The following is a 15,963-nucleotide window of genomic DNA, read 5'->3' as shown; positions in this document are numbered from 1 at the left end:
TCGATTCCGGTCAAGGGCATGTACATTGGTTGCGGGCACATCCCCCGGTGGGGGGTGTGCAGGAGGCAGCTGGTCGATGTCTCTCTCTCTCATCAATGTTTCTAGCTCTCTATCCCTCTCCTTTCCTCTCTGTGAAAAATCAATAAAATATATTTAAAAAAAAAAAAGGAGCGAGAAAATGTGTAAGCACTAGGAGAGAATGCGGAGACAAAACAGGCCAAGATAAACATTAAACATCTTCAAAGTTTCCCGTTCAGCCTTCAGTCATGAGCATAAGACTATCTCCTTCACTACCTAGCTAATATTTAATATAAATATTTATTCTTGTTGCTGGATTGTCCACACACACATACACACATGCATACATGCACATGCATGCACACATGCTCGCACACTGCCAGCATTTTGATAACAGCAGGTGCCTCATCAGGAAATTACTTGCTTACGGACTGGGTGGCTTTGCATCCCCAGCATAGTGACACTATCCTTCTAGGAATTTTGCACCTCCATTTGGAGAGCAAACTGGACTAAGGAGCAAAACTAGGTAATTTGTCCCATATCACACAGATAGCAAGGGACAGGATTTGAGTTCTGAATGAACAGACCCCTAAACTGGTGCTCCTGGGACCTGCAGGGTACCACATGTGTGCCAGGGTCCTTGGCCAGAGATGCCTTGGCTCAAGCTGCTATGTCATCTCCATGTCAAGGAGGCACCCTCCTCCCTTCCCTATTGACCTGGTCTTTCCTGGCCGCCACAGCCTCTAGAATCAACCCATTTCATTTCAGCTTCCCTGAACCTCCAAACCATAAACTAGAGGAAGGGAAAAAGCAGCCCCAGAATGAGCCTACCACTGATGCACGTGAGCATGGGGAAGAACCAGCCTTCAGGGGATGTTTCAAAACTTTGTTAAATTACCATTTTTTGTCAATAATAAAAAAAAAACTTTCTATACCCAAACATTTTTTTGCTGAAAGAATGCGCATAATAAAACATGCTGAGGAAACGTATAATTATGCCAAATTAAACTGCATGGCAGCGTCTCTCTGGCCGTGAGAACCCTTTATTTCTTGGTGCAGCTGCGCTCCGTGGCTGGGGCTGGGGTAGCCACAGTTCTGAAAGGGGCAGCTTCATGAGAGAAAGAGGTCATTCTCTCAGCAAGATGGCCTTTGCCCTCCAGAGCTGGGATCTGACTGGCTCCTCTGGAAAGAGTGGGAGCTGCTGGCATCTCTCTGTGAGACCCTGTTTCCAGAGCCAGCACAGGGCATGGGACCCTCTTCCCTCCCCTCCCCTCTCATCTGGATTTTAGGCACCCAGCAAGCATGACTATGCATATAGGCACAGCCCCCAATTCCAAGCCCCTCCTCCAGATTCAGTGGCCTTAGAACTTCCCTAGAAGTGCCCCTCATTCCCCACAGGCTGTCCTGGAGTCAGCAACGCCTTGGTCCTCAGCCAGAGATGCCTTGGCTTGACCTGAATTTACGTCTCTGCTGTACCAATGACCAACTCTGTGACCCTGCTTGACCTCTCTGCACCACTTTTCTCTCATCTGCAAAGCAGCAGTAATGGGACTCCGGGTGGGGCTGGGAGGGATGCTTTCACCTGTGCGGTTTGAAGGAGATAGCCAATTCTAGCAGAAAACCTGACAAGGAGGTGACCATAGCGTCAAGACTGGCCTGAAAGCTGGCTGCAAAACCTTAGACCCTGTTGGTAGCGTGTGCTTCCTCTCAGATGTGCTAGTATGTAAAGCATTCAGCAAAGTGTGCTAACTCAGCCAGCCTTGGTGCCCTTTCCTTCCCTTTTCTTGCAGCACTTCAAAGAGCACCCATCTGCTTTTGCACGCCTCACTGCCTGGGACAAGGCAGCCCTGCCTCACACCCCTGCACTGCAATGACCTTCAAGGAAAACTTCAGGGCCAACGCTGCCATTCAGGTTTCACATGGGGCTCCGAGCCCCATCCCCAGCAGCGTGACTGAGGGATGGAGCTGGAACAGGGGTTGGGGAGGATTAACCAGCTCTCCCTCTGAGAGGCCAGGCAACCTGTGTTACCAAATCCTCCTACTGGATTAAGCCTGAGCCCGCAGATCTCCCACAACCTTGAACAGATGTGACACGATGGGACACTTTCTGGGCCTGGGTCCAATGAAGGAGCTAAAAGTGGATGGCCCATGGCACATGGCACTTGTCACTCTCTCCCTGGTGTTTGTAGAGGCAGCGAGGTATCTTGAAAAGAACATGAGCCCAAAGCCCTGGGTTTGCCCTCAGCTGTGCCACTCGCCAGTGGTGGGGTCTTGGGTGGGTCACTTCACGTCTCTGGGCCTAAGGTCCCTCCATAGATAAACGGAGCTTGTTGTGTGGGTTTCACAGAGTCTCTGAAGGATTCTGAGATAACACATCAAAAATTCATTTCCTCAGAGAGCATGGGCAGGACCCCTGAATGTGACTGCCCCTGGCTGGGAGGCAGGCCAGGCTCTGATGGCTTCCCCCCGCCCCCCACCCCCTGCCTCCTTCCCCCATGCATTGTGGTTCTGGCACAGGCTTCCATCTTAACTGGGGCTTCTCAGAAACAGAGGTTCTGGGATATTTATCTCTGCTTTCCCACACCTGGACACACCTGGATCCCTAGAAATGCATGTCAAACCAAAAATACTTTGTAACTGATGCCCCCTCTGGAATCATGAAGTAGGATACCCATCAATATGTCCACTACCCTCCTAAACTATGGATGCTCTGAGAGGAATGACCAGATCTATTCAACCATGAATCCACCATGGCACCAAACTGGACACTGGTCATGGGGGGAACCTAATGGGTTTCATGGAACCAGGAAGAAGAGATAGTCATAGGCAAATTGTCTAAGGAAGGCAAGAGTGTTGATCATGTTTTAAAGAGCTAACTGGGACAAGAAAAGAATTGGTGAAAGGGAAACCACGACGTCTGCAGTGGAGTGGCCTGCATTGTCCACCCCTCGTAAAGCAGCTGCAAAGAGCTCTTAAAGCAGGGGAGAGGCCAACTCCTCGCAAGAGAACAAACACCACACCGGTGGCCCCTTGACCTCCTTCCTGCAACTCCCATCACTGCCTGTGCTGGTTTCCTCCCCTGGAAAATGGGAAGGTGATCTTTGCCCTGCCAGGCTGCCTGGACTGTGTGCATGAGCTCGCAGGGGTTTTGCAGACTGAACTAAAGGCAACCCTGATGAGGAAGGTCGTTTCTGTCTCCTTACCTCTGCCACACAGGCCTCCCCACCTCCATGCTGAGTGCTCGGCACTGCCTCTGTGCCTTCCTTCAGGTTCCCCTCACTTAAAGCACTCCCTTCTTCCTTCCACTTTCTAATCCTCCTCATTCTTGACAGCCGTATTTCCAGGTAGTCCCTCCTGATGTTCTCAACAGGTCTTCAGACTGGACCACACCATGAGACAGTCAATCTCTTTCTTCCGTTCTTTTCTATTTTGCTGTATTCTTGCCTCATCAGACAAGGACCATCTGGTCTCCCACTTCTCCTCTATCATCACTCTCAGTGGGCCCTCCCTCTGCACTCTCCTCTGCCCATTCCAAGCCAAGCCTTGCCTTCATGCCCCAGCCAAGGCCACTCATCTATGCTGTGTGTCATGATGATTTCTGTCCCCTGGATGTGCCATGCCCTGCTCAGCTTCCCCACCTTTATCCTTCAGGCCTCCGTTTAGATGTCACCTCTTTGGAAGCCTTCTTTTGATTCTTGCCTCCAACCCCATGCAGATGAGGTATGAGTCCCTTTTGCACCCTGGCTCCCCCATTATTCCTCTTACCAAGGATAAAATTAACTAGTGTGTGCCTTTCCCCACTCTGATAATAAACTATGAGAGCCAGAGCTATGTCTCCCATTCTTCAGAGTTATAGTCTCAGCCCCTAGCATAGTGTCTACCCAGGGCAGGTATATAAATGACCTACCATGAATTACCTTACTCTCCACTGATTGTACTGAACTCATACAGATGCACAACCAACGTCATCATTGATCCATTCAGCCCACAAACATTTATCCATTGCCTACTCTGTGCCAGGCACTGGACTAGGTCCCAGAATAGAATGATAAATAAGATTGTCCTTGCTTTCAAGAAGATCCAGGCTAGAGGAAGCAAGGGATCACTGCGGTATAAGAGGATGAAGCCATGGGTAGAGATGCAACCCCATTACTGCAGAAGTACAGGGAAGGAAGTCAAAACTTCATTTGGGAGAGTCAGGGAAGGCTTCTCAGAGGAGGTGGCAGTTGAAGAGGTGAGTGGAGGCAACTAAGCTTGAGATGAAGGCAGAGCCCAACTAGGAATGGCCTTGTATGCGATACAATTGAGCCCTGATCCTGCAGGCTGTGGGAAGCCATGGAGACAGTTGAGCATGTTAGTCATGTGTCCAAGTCTGAGTTTTAGGAAGATGATTATGAGCACAGTATAATCACATTTCCTACCCTCCCTTCTCCCAAACTCTCACTCACACATCCATCCTTCTTTCCTTCCTTCCGTAATTCTCAAAGAGTCGCCCTAAACAAGTAGCATCATGTCAACTGGAAACTTGTTCAAAATGAAAATTCTGTGTACCCACCAGTCACCAGTCACCCATGGAATCAGAAGCAATGGGGGTGGGGCAGCAACCTGTGCTTTAACAAGCCCTCCAGGTGACTCTACAACACACTCAAGTTCAAGAGCCCAGGCTCCAGACAACCCTGTCTTCTAAGAGGGGAAAGGGCGAAATAGCAATATTCTTCCTTTAGCTTCAGAGTTCAGTGACCGACCAATGTGGAGGTCCCCATCACAGTGTACTTATTCTTTCCTCCAACAACCGTCACAGCACACCTAACTGCATCTGGGGAGGGAAGACAGAAGGGTTCATCCCTTGTTCATTCTAATTGATCTCACAGATACAGATTGAGCACATGCTATGTATGTTTCCAGCTGATCTCAAACATATCTGAGTATGAGTCCCAGCTCCACCGTTCATCGTCACGAGTGGAACATGATGGGGCAGGGTCTCCAGTGAGTGAGACAAGAGATCTCGCTCAGGGAGCTCAGGACCTGACTGCCTGCAGGAGGGGGCAGTTCTAGGGCTACATGGCCCTATCCCTTATACAGGGCCCTGCAGAATGGGGCTCCCAGCTGTGCAGGGAAGGGCAGGGGTGGGGCACTCTAGCAAACACCAATGACACATGTTTCATATTATGTGCAACATTCTTTGTGGGAGCCCCAGTGAAAAACACACGTGGTCAACCATCCCTTTCTCAGAAGGAGGGGGCCCAGGAAAGGGGTTTTTGGCTGCTGGCTTTATCAAGAGTTAGAAACAAAGTAAAGGCTCTGAGCTTGTTAGGAAAACAAACTGTGCTTGGGCTTTTCATGTGAAGGATCAGGAGATGGGTCTGGATATCCGTGGAGATGTGAGGAGCCCACCTGGGTCTCTAGACAATGGTGTAAGTACATGGGATTTGGCACCTACCAGCCCTGGACTTCCTTGCTGTGTGACACTGCCTGGTAGGGATCCGCTGCCTGGCTGAGCCTCATCTCCAGTATGAAACTAATAGCCCTTCACCTCACAGGGGAGCCACTATGAAGACCCTGTGACTAGGCATTTGCAACAGTGCTTTGTAAAACATGTTATATAAAAGGGAATATTCCTATCACAATTATAGGTTAAAAAAATTCAGGAGGAAATACTGTCCAAAAATTTAACTGGCAGCACTACAGAGTGGAAGAAATGTAGATTTAAAGACTCACAGAACTGAATATAAATCTCACCTTTATCACTTACTGGCTGTGTAGCCTCAGGCAAGTTACTTCACATCTCTGAGCCTAAGCTTTCTCATCTGTAAAATAGCAGAAGTACTCCCCACCAGTAGGGTTGCTGCAAGGACTAAATCATACTTTCTGTGAGTGTTCCTGGCCTATAAAGATGCCCCATACAGGTGTGCACAGCAGCCCAAGGATGCCCAAAGCAGCACCGCCCACCGCCCACTGCCCGGGACTCCGAAGAGTTAGCTGTGCTCTGCCAGCCCCTCACTTGAGGGATGGAGGCTGCCTCCTCCCCCTGACACTCCTCAGAAAAGCTATTCTTTACCCTCACAGCTCTGGCAGCCTCCCCTCCCGCCTGGATCAAGTTACAGGCCCAGTTGTTTTCCCTTACAAAGCGCTGCAGTCTGCGCGCTCCTCCCCCTTCGCCTGCCTGGTGAGCTGGGCCAAGAGTTCAGCTCTGAGGAGCACAGCCCCAGCACTTCTATGCAGCACACAGAAAATGTCACAGCTGGCCCTGTGTTCATTCCCTTGTCTATGTCTTCATCAATTTCCTGGCTCCTGGAAGCAGTTCCCAGCGTCCACTCCTTTTCAGCTAAACTCCCCGGTGGGAAGGGGAGTTTGGTAAACCAACTCAAACCCAGCAGGTGTTGGTGAGGAGTCCGATCCAAAGCGGAGGGGGCGGGAACTAACGCTGGCCCACCATCTCCTGGTCCCAGACTCTTTTGATGAATGTCAAATTTCAGCAAAAGCATCACTTTTCTGTGGGTCTCTCTCCTAACACCCCCCCTCCCCCCGCCCCCGAAGACTCAGTGAAGTTCTTTAGCAATGTGCATTTCTTCTTGCAGGATTCAGTATGTGTTGCTTGTCTTTCTTCCCTGGTAAGCTTCAACTTGAGCAAGATCAAGTCTATCTCATTCTCCAGTGTTTATTTAGCACCTACCATAGTGCCTGGCACATAGTGGGTGTTTTACAGATATCTATTCAGTGAATGAATAAAACCTCATGGCAATGCTGTAGGGTAAATAGTATCATTTTCCTGATTTTGCAAAGAGGCAACTGAGACTCAGGCTTACCCAGGCTGACACAGACAGTGAATGTCTGAGCTAAGATTCAAAACCAGGTTTTCTCCAGGCCTCGTACATTTGATTTATATTTAAAGATCAGGCTAAAAATGTTAACAAAGGCAATTTTTTAAAATAAAGAAGCTGAAACTATTTGCCCAGAATTTCCTCTCCACCCCCAACACAGCATGATTTGTAGGGAGGGCGAGGATGCTGAGAGCTTTGTGCAACCCACGCAAGGCGCAAGGCGGAGGACAGCAGACAGGGGCGGCCCTTGTCCCTCAGCTGCCAGGGACTGGGTCCTCCCAGGGAGCCCCTCCCAGCTTGTCCCCACCAGGGCAGGACTGGGATAGAAGTCTCAGGAGAACAAAGCCCACATTTTCCCCTGTGAAGCAGAGAGGCCAGTGCTGGGGAAACAATGGCCTCGCTGGGATCAAAGAGAGCTGGGCCCAGATTGGGGACAAAAGCTGAGTCCCAGCTGGACGGCTCTCCTCCTCCTTTTACAAAGGTCTCCAGAGAGCATGCATGCAGGGCCCTTAGAGGCCCACTCCACCTTCCCACCTGACCCCACTCCCAACTCCTATCCCCTCCCTCAGCACAGCCCCTGAAAGCAGCCTAATGGCTCCTCCCCAGGCCGGTCATGTTCTCTTACAGTCTAGGCCTTTGCCAAGCACATGCCCCTTCCCTCAGTTCCTCTTAAGTGCACTGAAGCTTCAGCATTTCAGCTCAAAATCTGCTTCCTCTCTGCCCTCCCTGACCCTTCGATTCCTGTATCAACTGCACCCCACTGTGCGCTTGCCCAGAACCCAGGTCCTGCCTCCAGTTATAGCGCCAGTCACATTGAATCATCACCCCCAGTGTCAGTGCCTGCCTCCCGCTCCAGACTGTGACCACATGGAAGCTGAGACAATTTCTTAACGATTTGCCTAGCACAGGAGGAGATGGATGGGTAAGCATTTGTTGAATGAATACTAAAGCAATGAATGGTGTAGAGTAAGCCCCCTCTAAGACCTGGAAATTCTCATGGATACCATGTCTTTTGGATAAATTCAATCTCTCTGACTTCTTAATCTTTTTAATTTTATTTTATTCAACTAATATTCTTAAAGATCCTCCCCTCTTTGAGGTGCTGCTGGACGCTGAGAATGGAATGGTCAGCAAAACAAAGTCCCCACCCTCATGGAGTTGTAGTTCAGTGTCCAGGGTGGGGAAGACAGACATTAATCAGTCGCATAATTTAAAATTATGGTAAGTGCTGTGAAGGGAAAGCACAGATTAGGGCAATAAAACAGACTATTAATTTGTGCATCAATATTTGTTGAGAGCCCACCATATGCGAGGCAGAAATACATCAGGGAATTATGCGTCTGTTTTGGAGCTAACCTAGCTTATAAAAGGGGAAACTGGTCCAGGCTGGGAAGGCTTCCCTGAGGAAGTGACAGCAAAACCAAGATCTAAGGAAGAGATGAGCAAGCACTAAGGAGGCAAAAGGCAGAAGGCAGAAGGTGGAAAAGACTAAAAGTTTGCTATGATTGGCAATGAGATGTGGTTGCTTACAGGAAAACTTAAGTGCCTACACATTAAAATATCTACAAAGAATTTGGCAGCAGATGTTGGCAGAGCAATCCAGAATGTGTGACGGTCAGACTCAAATGCCAAGACAGGCTTTGGGCTTCATCCAAGGTCACCCCATGCCTTTGGCAGATGGACAGAAATGGAGCCCCTGAAACCTGGTTCCAAGTCTACTGCCTCACAGTGCTCTGTGACTGAGACAGACTGGGGAGACCCCTCTCCAAGCCCAAAGATGGGCCTCTGGGATTGAAGACCAAAGCATCCCCAGGATATGCCCCTCTGGAAGACCAAGCTCAACCTGGATTTGCCTCTAAGGAGACTGCCACTTGCCATAGCAAAGATATGAAGGGATGCCTTAGGACGCTGTGCTCATTCAACAACCACTTACAGTTTGCAATGCAATTTCACATAACTGGTCCCATTTTTGTTAAGACCTATGGTCAAGCCTTAGGTTGCACTGACACTGCCTTCTAATCAAGTCTTCTTATTGACTGTGATTTTGGACAAGTCATTTCACCACTCTGAGCCAGCATTTTCTCATTTGTTATTTGGGACCAATGGTCCCTAGTGGTAGGGCTATATTTTTATTAAATATATTTTTTATTGATTTTTTACAGAGAGGAAGGGAGAAGGATAGAGAGTTAGAAACATTGATGAGAGAGAAACATCGATCAGCTGCCTCCTGCACATCTCCTATTGGAGATGTGCCTGCAACCAAGGTATATGCCCTTGACTGGAATCGAACCTGGGACCTTTCAGTCCACAGGCTGACGCTCTATCCACTGAGTCAAACTGGTTAGGGTGGCAGGGCTATATTTAAGTCTAAAGGCCCAGTGCATGAAAATTCATGCACTGGAGGGGGCGGTCCCTCAGCCCGGCCTGCCCCTTCTCACAGTCTGGGAGCCCTCAGGGGCGGGAGGCAACCTGGTGATCAGGGGAAGGCGGCACCCCATCACACCTCTGCTGCTGCCACTGCCAGCAGCGCAAGCCTCGGGCAGCCCTGGGTGGCTAGGCAGCCGCCATCCCAGGCTTGCCTGCGCCTCAGGCCGGCCCTGGGCATCTGAGGGGCTGAGGGAAATGGGGGACTCAGGAGGTAGGCAGGGCTGAGGGGACTTGGCGCTGCCATCTTGTGGCTGTGTGAGGGTCAATTAGCATATTTCCTCTTTATTAGATAGGATGGTGTATTATTAGTCTGCTTGGGCTGCCATAACAAAACACCATATACTGGGTGGCTTAAAGAACAGAAATTTATTTTCTCACAGTTCTGAAGCCTAGAAGTCCAAGATCAAAGTATCAGCAGGGTTGGTTTCTTCTGAGGCCTCTCTCCTGGGCTTGCAGTTTACTGTCCTCTTCCCTCCGTGTCTTCACATGGTTTTCCCTCTGTGTCCCGATTTCTTCTTCCTATAAGGACATCAGTCCCATGGGATTAGGGCCCACCCTAATGACATCACTTTAATTTAATTACCTATTGAAAGGTGCTGTCTCCAAGCATAGTCACATTCTGAAGTGCTGGGGATTAGGATTTCAATATATAAATTTGGGAAAAACATAATTCAGCTCATAACAAATGGAATAATGCTTCTAAATTTCTGCAAGATACCTGGCACACATCTGTGGCATTGGTGTCATGGGGAGGAAAGATGGGGTAAAAGACACCAGTTCTCCCTCATGTGCTATAATGGACAAACAAGGGCTATGAGGTGCCCTGGGTCCTAATCCTGCCTTGCTGCCTGGATGACCTTGGCAAGACCTTGGTGCCTTCCCCTCCATAACAACAAAGGGGATACACCCCCTAAGGTCTACATTTCTTTCCTTCTCACATAGTTCCATTGTATAAATGGAGAAAAATAAAATCCTCAGTACTGGTCACTCCAATAGCAAGACGGGAAGGAGGCTAAGCTTCTGCCATTTTCTGAAATAAACACCCCAACGCTCACAGAGGGCTCAGCTTCCTGCTGCTGCTCTGAATATGCAGTTGAAAAAACTCGAGACATTCTCTTCCTTACCTTTCCCCTCATGCCCTCCAGAAAGTGGGAGTTCACATTTTTTTTCTAGAGGCCATCAGTTACAATATTATCAGGCACAGAAGATATAATTTAGGAAGCTGTCCCACTAAAACTCAGCTGTCCCCAGGTCACCAGATGGTATCTTGGGCCAAATTCATTCACCCAGCAACCTGCCCTACCCTGTCCTGCCCTGGCATGCCTGGGACAGCTAACCCTCCAGGTGCAGGTGGCAAGGCCAAAATATCACCTTTCAGGTAACTTTCCCATCAAGGCTGTTTGTTTTGTGAGATGCTAAAGAGGTTGTTGGCTTTTGGGTTGTTTTTGTAAGACTATATCAGCACATCCTATTTGCAACATGAGCCTGGGCAGTTCCTAAAGATTGGCTTTAGCCTATTGTGTTTGCTTCCTCTTTGAACCCAGAAGATCAAGATAGTGGTGCCAAAAGAGATGAGTGAGCAGAGGAGAGATGCTGAACTGGCACTTTGGCACAACAGGAGGTAAAAGGGGGTTTTGAAAAGGCGTTAATTGATCTTTTGGCCAGTGCGGCCCTATTTGGGGATAGTTCTTTCTGCTCCATTCTGAGCTCCATCTTTTGTATTGATTTTCAAAATGACCTGTGATCATTGCGGAAAATTTGGAAAACAGAAAAATGTAAAGAAGCACACACACACACACACACACAATCCATAAGCCCATCTTCTTAAGATAATTGTTGGGATAATTGTTATTAGTGTTTGGGATATATTTTATTCCATTCTTATTTCTTGTGGAGTTGAGATCATGCTAGAGATAAAATTTTATATCTTGCTTGGGTTTGTGTGTGTATGTGTGTGTGTGTGTGTGTGTGTGTGTTGTTTTTGTGTGTTGTGTGTGTTGTTTTTTTGTAGCTTTATTAAGGTATAATGGACATATCTTACCTGTTTTAATTAGCATTTGATCATAGGCAAATTTTGAAGAAAAACTTTAATGTTTAAATAACATTCTAATAAATTGATATTCCACTAAAACTTAGCCATTCTCCTCTTGTAAATGTGTAAGTTAGTACTATTTTCTGTCTTTATTATGGATGGCCTTACTTTTTTTTAATAAATTTTATTTTTTATAAGGAACAAATTTTTTACTTTTTATTTTAGTTTTAGAAAGATAAATATTGATCGGCTGCCTCCTGTACTTGCCCCAACTGAGGATTGAACCTACAACCTAGGTATATACTCTGACCTGGGATCGAACCCACAACCTTCATCCTTGGCATATCAAGACTGGCCATACCAACCAACTGAGCCACACCAGCCAAGGCAGGATGGCTTTACTTTTATCGGTTGGGCTGTTAAAAATAATGCTGTCTTGGACATCCATGTACTTTTACCCCTTTTTCTGAGGAAATATCACATCCTTAATTTCATATTCTGTATTCTTGAAACAACCCTCAGAATTAAATAGTATTCATGTGGAATAGATGAGGGACCCCAGAAGCCAAATGATGAAACACAGAACTGGAGATGATTCCTGTTCAGTCTAAGGAGAAGGTGTGGTACTGTGAGATGGAGTTGAGTTTGAATTCCTGCTTCATCACTTACTGTTTGTGTGACCTTGGGCAAGTCATGTGTGGTCTATGAATCTCAGTTCCCACAAATTTAAACCAGGTAGGATTGATCTGAGGATTAGAGGTCATGTGCATTTAGTATATGATTTAGTGCATACCGGGGGGCTCAAAATAGGGTCAACTACTATTTTTAAACCTAAGTGATGGCTGTCTCACCCTGGAATCCGCCACAGTGAATGTTCAACCAGAGTTGGGACACGAATCTGTCTAATATGTGGTGGAGGCAGCCAGAGGTTGAACCCAGCAATCTCTAAGTCATATTGTAGGAAAAATGTGAGCCAGAGTTAGCCCTGGACACAGACCTGGCTCCATTATTTAACAGCTGAGGCATAAGGACAAATGACTTATCCTTTTGCACTCGATCATCTTGTTTGTAAACAAGGTGCCTGGGAGAGGAAAGGAGACTGTGGAGGTGCAAGCACTCAGTATAACTCCAAAACTTCCCACCCCAGTCCATGAATTTTATGATTCTCATTCCAACTTGACGATGCAATGACTCCGAGGTTGCATGGAGAAAATAAACTATGTTTTTTATAAAATTGCTGCCTTTCAGCCTCCACCACCCTTCACAGCAATCACCATATTTTATAACGCTGCTTAAAGAGAGAGCCAGCCAGGATGACCAGTGCACGCCTGGAGTTTGGAGGGGCTTAGGTGCTGCCTGTGAAACTGTCTTTCATCTCCCGGGAATGTCTTTGGTATTTACAGGGCCTGGGTCAGAGACTGTGAGGACACTTCCCCAGCCCCCTCACCTCTGGGTGTGGGGCACTCACAGGTTTTGGACAGCTGACCCTTTGGGCTGGAATGCAGTGAGCTTGGCCTGACACATCTTCCATCAATTTCCTTGGGAAAGAAATATCCCAGAGGCAGCCTGCATTCATTCATCTGATCTCAGCCATCCTGGGGTCTTTGGGATTTTATCTCTTCATTGATCATAGCAACTAACTGGTGCCCTTCACTCAAATGCCCCTTAGATGAGGCCAGACATTTCTGATCCAAATGTCACTTAGGAATTGACAGGAATTGCACTCAGAGGAAGAGGTGGCATAGCAGCTTCATCCCATAAGTTCTGATTAGGTGTTTTCATAACCAACATAGCCTTTCCTCCATTGAAGACTCGAGATTTATATCAATCCTCCAGTCTCCTTAAAGCAGAATTTGTTCATTGAAATCTTTGAAGGTAGGTAGATGTGTTGATAAATACCAGTTCTGGCACTTACTTGTGACATAGGGCAAGCTGTTATATAGATTAAATGCATTAGTGTATGTTAGACTGTAGCCTGGGCCATAGTGAAAACTCTCTAAAAGTTGGCTGTTACTTAGCTGTTGTACTAGCTGCATGATTTTGGGCCATACACGCAGCTTTTTCTGAGCTTCATTTTACTCATCTAGAAAAATAGATTATCTGGAAAAGGTGGTTAAGAAGGAAGCAATAGATTTCACAGTGAGCAGGCTAGGTTCATTACCTACTTCTTTCGCTTTGTAAACTGTTTCATTGGCATGTTGTTTAAAGGAACCTCACAACTTCAGGTGCCTTTTCTATAAATTACAGCTAACAATACTCATTTTTAAGGGTTGCTGGGAGAGTTAGAGATATCTGAAAAGTTTCAGGGATTGAAGAGCGACTATGATGCAATTTCTGATGGGTGACTGGCAGGATGATTGCCACTTTAATTTTGCACGGCAGCAATTTAAATTTGGTGTTTGAAGCCATTGCCTTCTTCAAAGGGTGGGACAGTGCCCACCAGCCAACATTGCAGCTATGGGACACTGAGGTAGATGCTGTGGGTGCAGCTGATGGGCCACAGAAATTAAATGAGAACTAGGCTCAAATTACACAGGCAGCCACTAAGGGCCTTCCTTCTGTCCATCCCAGCCTCCCCTGCTCTGATTCTAGAATGGAGTGTTCCCCTGGACGTGAATTCATGGAATAGCCAAAATTATATAGACTCTTGGCTTCTAGACTTCATCCCATCCCCAACCCCCACAGTTACCCTAGTCATCCATCACCTGAAAGCAGCTTTGTCACATGACTCCCAGATCAAAGACCTTAGTGTATCCCTAATATCTCCCAAACGAAGTTCAAATTTAAAGCATAAAATTAAGGACTTTTAGAATTTTCCAACACTTATCCTGAGAAGACCTCATTGTGTGGTAGGTGTGGGGGGGGGGTAGGAGGGGGTTGGCGGGTGTTCCTTGCCATGTTGTGCCTAAGCTATGTGGAGCATAGTTCCTGGGAGAAATGAATGAATATTATCCCTCACATACAAAATAAGAGCTGGTGCTAGGCACTTCCACGTGTTATATCAGTCAATTCTCACAATAACCACTGGGAGGTAAAGATAATTAATTATCTCCATTTCATAGATGTAGGAACAGAGCCCAAGACCAAGCAACACAGGTAGAGTCTCTGACCTCACTCCCTTGTGTTATAATGAGACGCGAGGAATGCCTCCCCATGGGAAGTATGAGGACCCCTCAAATATAGTGAGGTGCAGGGCTTTTGCTAACATCATTGCAGCTTGAGCATTGGTACTCTTTTTGGCCTTATGACCCTTTCTTCTAGATCTAGATCTAAGGTATAGAGACCAGCATGGTGTCTGTAACTAGTATGGAGTTAATCAAAATCTGCAAATATTTTTTGGAGCCTGGACTCATTACCAGGTTCTCATCATAAAGTAAGAAACAGACAACTCCCACCAGCTCGACTAGAGCAGGCCTGTCTGTTATGCATTCTCAAAGTTCCACTGCATGTACCTTATAGCTCTTATAACTATACTTAATGGGAACAGGGGGGCTGTAGAGTTCATGACAGTAAGAATTATGTCTAATGTGCTCATCACATATCCTCAGTGTAGCTGATTTATGCGTATAAATGACTAGGTAAATGAAGAGGACTGTTTTTCCTGGCACCACTGTGTGTGCAGTATGAACTGTAACAGGAAGGAACAGTTGAGAAAAGTTCTGTAGGTTCACACTGATGCAACCCAGAAACTGCTGGCCAATGTTGGTTAAGTCCTAACAGTGATAAAGAGACAAAAGTAAAGGTTAGTTATAACCTATAAAAAGACAAAGGGTTGAGAAAAGGAATTGTCATTTATTCTACTCACTCCCGCCTCTCCAATTGAGCAAAGGTTTAGCCCTCAAGGACTTGAGCTCAAGTTCCACCTCTGCCTAAACTCACAACGCATGACCTTGGGAAGTACCTGGTCCTTCCTGGATGGTGTCTTCCTCACCTGAGACTTGAGGTGGTATCAGGAGAGCTCATCACATGCTTCCAAGTCTGATAGCCACATTTCTCCACTGGCTAATTCATCTTGCTCCAGCTTTTAAGGACATTTTGAAAATAGCTGAAATTGTGTTCTGCATATTAGGATATTAGAAGCAGCCAGCGAGTATAAAACACATGCTGACCAAACCCTCACCTCAGAACTGTGCAAAGATTTAGGATAGAGATCATTCAAAAGGGAAGAAAATGCCCAAAGCCTAGTGAAACCAGAAGGGATTCTTAAGCCTCTCTCTCCCAGTCTCTCTCTCATTTTTGTCTCTCTTTCTCTCTATCTATACTAGAGGCCTGGTGCATGAAATTCATGCACAGGGGTGAGGGGGTCCTTCAGCCCGGCCTGCATCCTCTCCAATCCGGGACCCCTCGGGGGATGTCCGACTGCCGGTTTAGGCTCGATCCCATAGGGATCGAGTGCAAACCGGCAGTCGGACATCCCTCTCGCAATCTGGGACCACTGGCTCCTAACCACTCACCTGCCTGACTGCCTGCCTGATCACCCCTAACCACCTCTGCCTGCCTGCCTGATGCCCCTAACCGCTCTCCCCTGCTGACCTGATCACCCCTAACCACTCTTCTCTGCCGGCCTGATTACCCCTAACTGCTCTGCCTGCCTGCCTGATCGCCCCTAACCGCCTCTGCCTCAGCCCTTGCCACTGTGGCTTTGTCTGGAAGGACGTCCAGAAG

Source organism: Cnephaeus nilssonii (assembly GCF_951640355.1).
Source record: "Cnephaeus nilssonii genome assembly, chromosome: 7".
Lineage (NCBI taxonomy): Eukaryota > Metazoa > Chordata > Mammalia > Chiroptera > Vespertilionidae > Cnephaeus > Cnephaeus nilssonii.
The sequence above is the reverse complement of the archived record's forward strand: the minus strand, read 5'-3'. Positions refer to the sequence as shown.